General features: G+C 36.7%; 1 protein-coding gene across 1 annotated transcript in view; it reads right to left on the bottom strand.

The window, feature by feature from the left end:
• Positions 1-8,655, bottom strand: part of LOC107559404 (pyruvate carboxylase, mitochondrial-like) — a 144,417-nt gene that overhangs the window by 46,096 nt on the left and 89,666 nt on the right. The gene's annotated exons all lie outside the window — the stretch shown is intronic.

Raw genomic sequence — 8,655 nt, forward strand, 5'->3', positions numbered from 1 at the left:
CACAGGGAGGAGGAGGTGGAGGAGATGATGGGATGGTTCCTTATGATTGCTACAGGCGACATTCTGCTCTCTTTTACCCAATTAAAATCTACTGATTGGCACATAGGTGGTTAGCCGATCATGCATGCAGGAGCAGTGATGCAGACAGAGCTGGCCTGTTCTCTCTCTGGCTTTGATGATTCCACTGCAGCTGCAGCCGCTGAGCTTTACCGTCTCTCTCGCTCTCTGTCTCTCCTGTGAGTCTTGACAAGGCGATAGCTAGTGCAATGCACAGAAGAAAAAAATGCAGCCTAAGCAACTTCAGTCCTTTGAGAGTCAAACTCTAAGTTACTGTACTATGGGCCTCCACCACAAAGCACATGATGGTTCACATTTACAGTATTCACCGTGAGGGTTAGATATAGTCCTCATACAGATGAAGTTCTTAAAGGGATAGTCCACCAAAAAATTTAAATGTAGTTAATTATTAATTGGGACAGCTTGCAATTTATTGATTTGTTCGATTTATTCATTTAGCAGGTATTTTTTATACAAAGCGACTTACTGTGCATTTAACAACACATTTTTTGTTACAGCATGCGCCTTTCCTGGTCTTATTGCATGACTCTGAAAAAAAAATGTGTCAGTCTGCACGATATTTCATCAAAATGAAATGACTTTCTCTACCAACATCTTAGTTGTTAACTCAAATTTAAAGGAGAAAAGACAAATGACAGCAAATAAGAAAAAAATGAAAGTAAAATGAGAAAAAAATTAGAATATCCAGTTTCACAAAAGCATCACATTATTGAAGTAAAATTGCTGCTAATGCAGTTTAATTAAGAATGGGCACACAATTTGAATGGGCATCTGTATTCTGTATCTAACTTCAGTGGTTATAATGGGTTGTATTTGCTTTCAACGCTTACAGTACTCGCATAATGATATAAAGACCTCTTAAATGTCAAAAGATCATAACCCCTTTAAAAAAAAATTATAATAATAAAAAAACCTTCTCTGTTAAGTGCAAATGAACTTTTAGTAATATGTGTGTGAAATGAAATAGTTTAATTTAGTACATTTCACTGATAGGTATTAATGATAGTCAAAGTAAGGAGGAAAAAGAAAATTAGATTTTTTTTTTAATATTGTTTCACAAAAACTGGTTGCTAAATGTCATTCATGTTTACCAAAAAAATCCTGCACAATAAAAAACCTACAACAAAGTACAAAGTAAATCAAAAGGAAAAAAGACTATTAAAATGGAAGAAGAAAAATATTATGTTTATGAATATTATGTTTCACAAAAAAAAGACACATTATGGAAATAAAATGGTTGCTGATGCCATTTCATTTGGACAAAAACAAGTAAAACTTAAACAAGTCCTCACATTCAAAGGAGAAAAGACTAAATGAAAGCAAAACAAATTAATTAAATTTAATTTAAAAAAAACCATTATTGCTATTCAGTTGCAAAAATTAGTTGCTAAAGTTTTTTTGTTAACCCAATATGCTGCACAATTAAATAATAATAATAATAATAATAATAAACTACAACAAAACAAGTAAAACTGTGAACAAATCAAAAGGTAAAAGACAAAATGAAAGTAAAGTAAGAAAATATATGCTAGATCATTTGTTCCATAAAAGTACAGAAATAAAATGGTTGCAATGTTGTTTGATAATGTTGGGAAAAAGGACCAGCTCATGGCAAGTTCTGTACTCAAAAATAGACAAAGGATTCAATCTCAAGTGAACAGTATGTATGTTCCTCTGATTTACCCCTGCTGTCTGGGCTTTTTTCTCAGAATCTTAACACCAAGCACAAAGGAGTGCATTTTGACCTGCTCACCGCTATCTCTGCCTTCGTGAATTATGAGTGACGTCAACCTAATACCAGAAACAGCATCCTCATGGGAGAACTGCAGCATCTAGCTGGAGGCACCTGGCTGGTTCTGAGGAGAACACCTCTAGGCTGTTAGAGAAGGGCTTGTTCAGCAGTAATGATGAGAGAAGCCGACAGAGACAACACTTACGCTACATGGCCTGCGATCTATTAGACAACTGCACTGCCTCATAATCAACTAAAAGCTAAAACTGGCACAGACACATTGAGATGGGCTGCACAAGTCCACTGGTGACCATAAATGCTGCACAAAGTGATCATGAAACTACTGTCTTCATCCAAGTAAGGCTAGATATCGATTCTATGGTGGCGTGCTGCACAGACGAGGGTCATGTGATGCTGTCGGTAAAGATCAATTCCTCTCTTTTATGGCCAGTAGACGGCTCATTGGCTCTGTAACCATTCGACTGCAGAGTAATAACCGAGTATACATGGATGTGAACATCCAGTGGAGGTTGGTACTTCAACTTTTTTACCAAAGGACTGTGACCATACCATCATAAACAGAACAAATGAAGGTAAATGTTTCCATTTCAAATCAATCCTGAAAAAAAATTATTATTATTATTCCCACAAAAATATTAAGCAGCACAATTGTTTAGAATTTTTTTTAGCAACAAATCATATTAGACTGATTTCTGAAGGCTGCTGAAAATTCAGCTTTGCCATTACATAAATAAATTACATTTTAAAATATATTGAAATAGAAACAGTAATTTTAAATTGTAATAATATTACACAATATTAAAGCTTTTACTGCATTGTTGATCAAATAAATGCAGCCTTTGTTGAATATAAGATAATCCTTTCAAAAACATTAAAAATGATCTTACTGACCACAAACTTTTAAAAGCTAGTGTATATCTAAGCATAAATAAGCTAAACTAAGCATTAAAAATAGTTTATTTTAAACAGAATAAATATCTCCCCCAATCACGTCTGTACATAATTTTGACAAATCTAATAAACTGATTTTAATTATTTGTTGTTAAAAAATAACTTTTTTAATTAACTGATTTTAATAGATTTAATGGATTTTAAAATATAATATTTGTTGCCCATTTCTTCACTTCAACACTTCAAACTTTTTTTAACATTGCTGCACTCACAAATTTGGACCCTTTCTACAGCATGACAGTAAAAAGGGGTAAAGTAGTAAATAATCTCGTCAAATTTTCAAAATTTTTGACAAATTGTGGGACTGACTTAAAGGGATATAGTTCACCCAAAAATTTAAATTTGATGTTTATCTGCTTACCCCCAGGCCATCCAAGAAGTACAGGTGACTTTGTTTCTTCAGTAGAACACAAACGAAGATTTTTAACTCAAACCGTTGCAGTCTGTCAGTCATATAATGGCAGTCAATGGGCTCCACGGCATTGAGAGTAAAAAAAAACATACACAGATAAAACCAAATTAAACCCTGCGGCTCGTGACGATACAATGAAGTCTTAAGATGGTGTATGTTTTTGTCGGTGTATGTTTTTTTTGACTCTCAAAGCCGTGGAGCCAATTGACTACCATTATATGACTGACAGACTGCAACGGTTTGAGTTAAAAACTGAAGTGTTCTACTTAAGAAAAAAAGTCACCTACATCTTGGATGCCCTGGGGGTAAGCAGAAAAACATCAAATTTTCATTTTTGGGTGAACTATCCCTTTAATTCATCAAAATGAACAGCTCAAGCCTGTTACCCAATTGTAAAAATAAAACGATTTAACTATTATTTTCCTTTAACTTATGGTATTAAGTTCATCAATAACTATGAAGTAACATTTGGTCCCAAACTAGTCAATTGCTATTTAGCAACAGCTTCATTTACACTAAAAGGGCTACCCTGTTACTCATTCTAGCAGTTTTATTTATTTTTTAATGTTTATTTCATGCATATTTCTAGTTAATAAGGAAATAACACAAATAAGGGTTTTGAAATGCATTTAAAAACATCTCAAATTTTGGTAACAGGGCTGCAAAATGCAAACGTCAAAGAAATTGAATAGAAAATAAAACGGCTCATCTGACATTTAGTTTGAACTCTTGATGTTAACAATTTTTTAATTTGGTTTTTAAGAGTTTCTGTCCTTATTTTGTACCATATTCATGGAAAGTGCCTGGTACTAAAGAAGTACAGCTCTACCGTGATAGAAGGGGAAAAGTTCATGATGACTGTTAAAGGACAAACACACTTCAGACTCATGACTGTGACTCTCCAGGGAAAATGGGATGGCGTATTTGAGTTTGCGTCTTCATTCAATTTCACATATTTACTTAGAGCGAGAGAGCTTCTCTTGTTTTTTTTCCCTTACTGCATACACCCTCCTTCTCTCTAGGGTTCTTAATGTTTGTCAGCTTCCATCAGTCTTCTTCTGATGCCTTCATGCAGACACACTCTCCCCTATTCTCACAATGTCTTTCACTCTCCGCAGCTTCTACCCTCATTCGGTACGGCCTCCAGGCTCTTGACACCGATCAACTTCCTGACAGTGATGAACATATCCTGGTATCATATAAAAGCAGCCCTCACAGAGAGGAGGCACTGCAAACACAAGAAAGAAAGAAAGAAAGAAAGAAGTACTGCAAATAAAAGAAAGACAGAAAAAAAAGACAAAGCAAACGACAAACCATGGGAGGATGATGCTAAAAGAACTAAATGTTCTGCGAACATGACGACTTCTTTTAGATCTACATAAAACTTGGCTTGCTCAGCAGGGGCCTTTCAAAGCCAGCAGGACAGCGCTAGAAAACATAATGAAACATTTAGGCTTTTATTTAATCACAGAGAACTGTTAGAACCAGGAACGTAGCCTTGGCTCCAATCATTCCGCCTCTTGCTACGCCCTGCGGTTTCTAATTGAGATTATTTCTAAAAGAAACTGCCTGTTTCTTTAAACATCTGTCCAGAATTCTGTTCTCAGCATTTGAAGCTTTCATACAATGGCCAACAAAGCAATTCACAACATGCAAGAGCTACCCATGGTGTTACAGAGTATGAATGTGAGTTTTTTTTTTAAATATAATATTTACACAACAACAACATATTAAGACATTCTGACCAAAATACAGATTAACATTTCAGGGGTAAAAGATAAAGAATCATATTGCTGAAATTGAGTAATGCTAAAAGCACACACAGAGACAAGTGAGTTTGAGGTTCAAAAAGGAATGAAAGTGAAAGAACAGGAGTGAAATAAAATTAATGAAAAAAAAAACTAATTTCCTTATAACCTTGCATGCTCTACTAAATTCTTTAACCTTGCTCTCGCCATTGGAGAAAATATTCAAGGAAAAAATATTGGTTCTGTATGTCTGATTTGCACTTGTCCACTACACATCACATGCTAAACAATACTGTATAGTGTATAGGTTGGGGTAGTAATTGTCTTTTTTTTTTTAAAGGAATTAAATGGATTTCTTAAAATATGCACAGTACACATTTACTTATGCATCACATTCAATTATGAATTACAAGATTCACGTAAATAATTTTCAAAAGTCTACACTTTTAATTCAAAACAACAAAATTTGACAAAAAAAGTTGAGGAGTTTTGCCTCTTTCCTGTTGTATTTGTTAAATGTTTCACTTAAAGTGATAATGAAAGTACCTGTTTTTTCTTGTACCATCTGAGACTGATCCTAACAAAACCTGCTCAAGCAGTCTGCTGTTGCTATGGTAACCTCCTCAGGCGAACATGTCTAATCTAATTCTAACTAACTTGCAATCTAACTTCGGAATCATTGTTTGAAACTGCTGTACTGCATGTTGTTGAAACATACTTAAATACACACTTTTAATATTGATCGAACATCTAATTGTGAGGGTCAGACTTCCTAAATCACCCCGTAATGCACACCTTCACCCTGCCAATGCAACAAGTGCACTAGTAAGTAACTGTGGATAAAAGAATCCCCTAAATGACAAATTAGTAATTAGTAGTTGTCTTCTATTACTACTTCTAACGTCCACTAGTCCTGATCCAGATCTTTGGCAAACAACAAACCCAACGAGCCAGAGAGATACTGGTTTCTCCATTCTACCTCTGCAAATGGATGGCATAACCACACTCCATTATTTGAAGAGTTAATTAAATCTTGTGGTGGCAGTACTAGATAAATTGGCTATTTGAAGATGCCTAATAAAAACAAGGGAGCTCCCAAGCCCCAAAGGAGAAGAGCGGCCTCCCTCCTGCCGTGCACAGCAACGGGAACAAGTGAGCAAGGGAGAAAGCGATAAAAAAAAGAGATAGAAAAAGTGTAAGCGATCGTGCGGGAAAAAAAACATGTTGTGTTAATGCACCGAAGACGAGAGAGCAAGATTAATCAAACGTGGAAGGAAGAGGGAGCCTGTAAATTAAGGCAGCAGGAGAGGTTTGAACTTCGCGCATATCCTGGAGCGCACTTCATCAGTTTTCATTAAAAGCAGGCAGGCCGCGGCACAGCTTAAACTCCGGCCATGACGCCCAGCAGCTTGAAGTGATTCTCTGAATTTTTCCGAGGCCAGGTTCTCTAGTCACACTTGGGAATGCAGCCCACAGGGTAATCGAGGACTTTCCTGATTGTAGAGAGCGTAAGGTGCAGAGAGGCGGAAAGCGAAATATTGGGGTAGAATGACAGAGTCGGTGCAAGGCAATTTTCTGAGATGTTCTGTCACAAACTTTACACTGGCTGTGGGGGAATTTAGATGAGAGAAACACAAGCAAATGGACAGCAGATCTTTCCCGGGGATGAAAAAAATCATCTTGAAAGGTATTTAAAGTCAAGTTGGAGCCATTTTTAAGATTTGTGCATAGGGCAAAATGGGAGGGAGATTAGGCAGAGAGAAAGAGAGAGAGAATGTGCTAGGAGGAAAAGCGAAGAGGTTGAAAAAAATGATGCAGAGCTTTAAAAGCTTCCCTGATGGCTGACTCTTCAAAGCTACGCTGCACCAGGATACATCTGTCTCCCCTCACACCACACACAAAACCTACTGAGCTGCCTCGCTGCCTACATCAGCAGCATCCAAACTGAAAACAAACCTCATAATTACAGTGCACAGCATAAATTAGTACACCCCCTCTGATTAAATATAAAAGATGTATTTTCTTAATGATTACTAATATAATTCATAGAAAGATGGCAAAATTGAAATGTATTAAACATTCTTAATAAAAACAGAAACATGCCATTAATATCAGTAAAAAACAAAAAGAAACTTAGTCAATTTTTGTTTAAATGAAGGATTGCAGAATTGAGTACATCCTAGATTTAATTCAACCAAGTGTAATATTCTAGAACTTAATATGTCCTCCATAACTCTTAAGTACACTGCTCTGACACTTCTTGGCACTGAGTGTACAAGTTCATGACAAATGTTCACATCTGTGCTGTTTAACTCCTGGAGGACGACCTCCTTAAATGCCCTGGTCTTTAATGGGGAGTGTTGCTCAGTTTGTCTCTACAGAATCTCTCACAGCAGCTCAAGAGTGTTAAGATTGAGTGAAATACATGTCCACTGAAGGATTTTCAACTCAGGAGAATGAATATCTTCACTGTCATGTTAAAAAAAGCACAACAATGCAGGGAATGAGAAGAGGGTAGCATCTTCAGTTTCAGGTTTTTGTATTTCATCACACAGTGGTGTGTGAATTGATGCCAGCATTGATAAAGTACAACTCCCTCACACCTCCAGCACTCATACATCCCTATAGAAGAGCTTTACTACCACTGAATGCCACTGTGGGAACCAGGCACTTTTCTCTGTACTCCACCTCCAGCAACACCAGAACATTTTGGATGCTGTTAGATCCGAAATGATTGAATTGGTCTCATGAGACCAGAGTATGGATTGCCAGAAGTCTATAATTTGTAAATATGGGTCTTGGAAAAAGCTAAATGAGTTTATTGTGCTTTGGCTACAGTCGGTAGTTCTGGTGTGGATAAACCAAGTGGTTTCATTGTTGTCAGCATTAAGTCTGAGTATGATTCAGTGGGTCATATAACACTTAATTATCAAGAAATTACTTACCTTTGACAGTTTTGGTTCAACATACTTACCTGTTGATCAATACTTGTTTTAACCTTACACCAGAATTTTTTTTTTTTTTAGTTTTATTTAGTAACTTTCAGGAGAGTGTACTCATTTTTGCAACACAACATTTTATCACTTTGATAAGAAAATGGTATTTTCTTGAATAATTTTAACATTCTTCTTTGGTTAACTGCTCAAGCAGACTTGCTGGAATATTATATCTCTAAAAAACCATAACATGTCTTCTAAGCAAAGAGTAATTGCTGAATTTGTTAAGTTTCAGAGGGGGTGTACTCATTTATTATATGTTGGTACATAGGCAATATATTAGTGTTCTAAGAATCTTTAGTAATTTTGCATCAACACCCAATCGAGTTCCATATGCAAATTACCATGCACTCGGACAAAGGGTCATAAAACTCCCCAGTATTTCCAACCTCCCGCTTGGAATTTCAGCCTTTCTCATTGAACAAGCCCATCCTGAGAGGCGTGAATCTTCTCAGACTTTAAAGGGCTCACGCACAGTTCCGCCCAGGTCTTCTTCTGCTAAAATCTTCTGATTGTGGCCCATGTGGAGAGCCTGAGCCGGTGTGGGCGTGCCCGGTGGGCTCCAACACATAGCCTTGCAGTCGGCCGTTCTGTTAGATTCTGAGAAGATGAGGATGTGAGCTAGAAAGATTCTGCAACCCTTCTGCACCAGGCTTCGGCCTTGTCTTTACATTCACCAACGATCCTTGGATCTCAGCTGACGTCTCTCTTAGCTCT

Source organism: Sinocyclocheilus grahami, unplaced genomic scaffold (assembly GCF_001515645.1).
Source record: "Sinocyclocheilus grahami isolate Dianchi unplaced genomic scaffold, SAMN03320097.WGS_v1.1 scaffold684.1, whole genome shotgun sequence".
Classification (NCBI taxonomy): domain Eukaryota; kingdom Metazoa; phylum Chordata; class Actinopteri; order Cypriniformes; family Cyprinidae; genus Sinocyclocheilus; species Sinocyclocheilus grahami.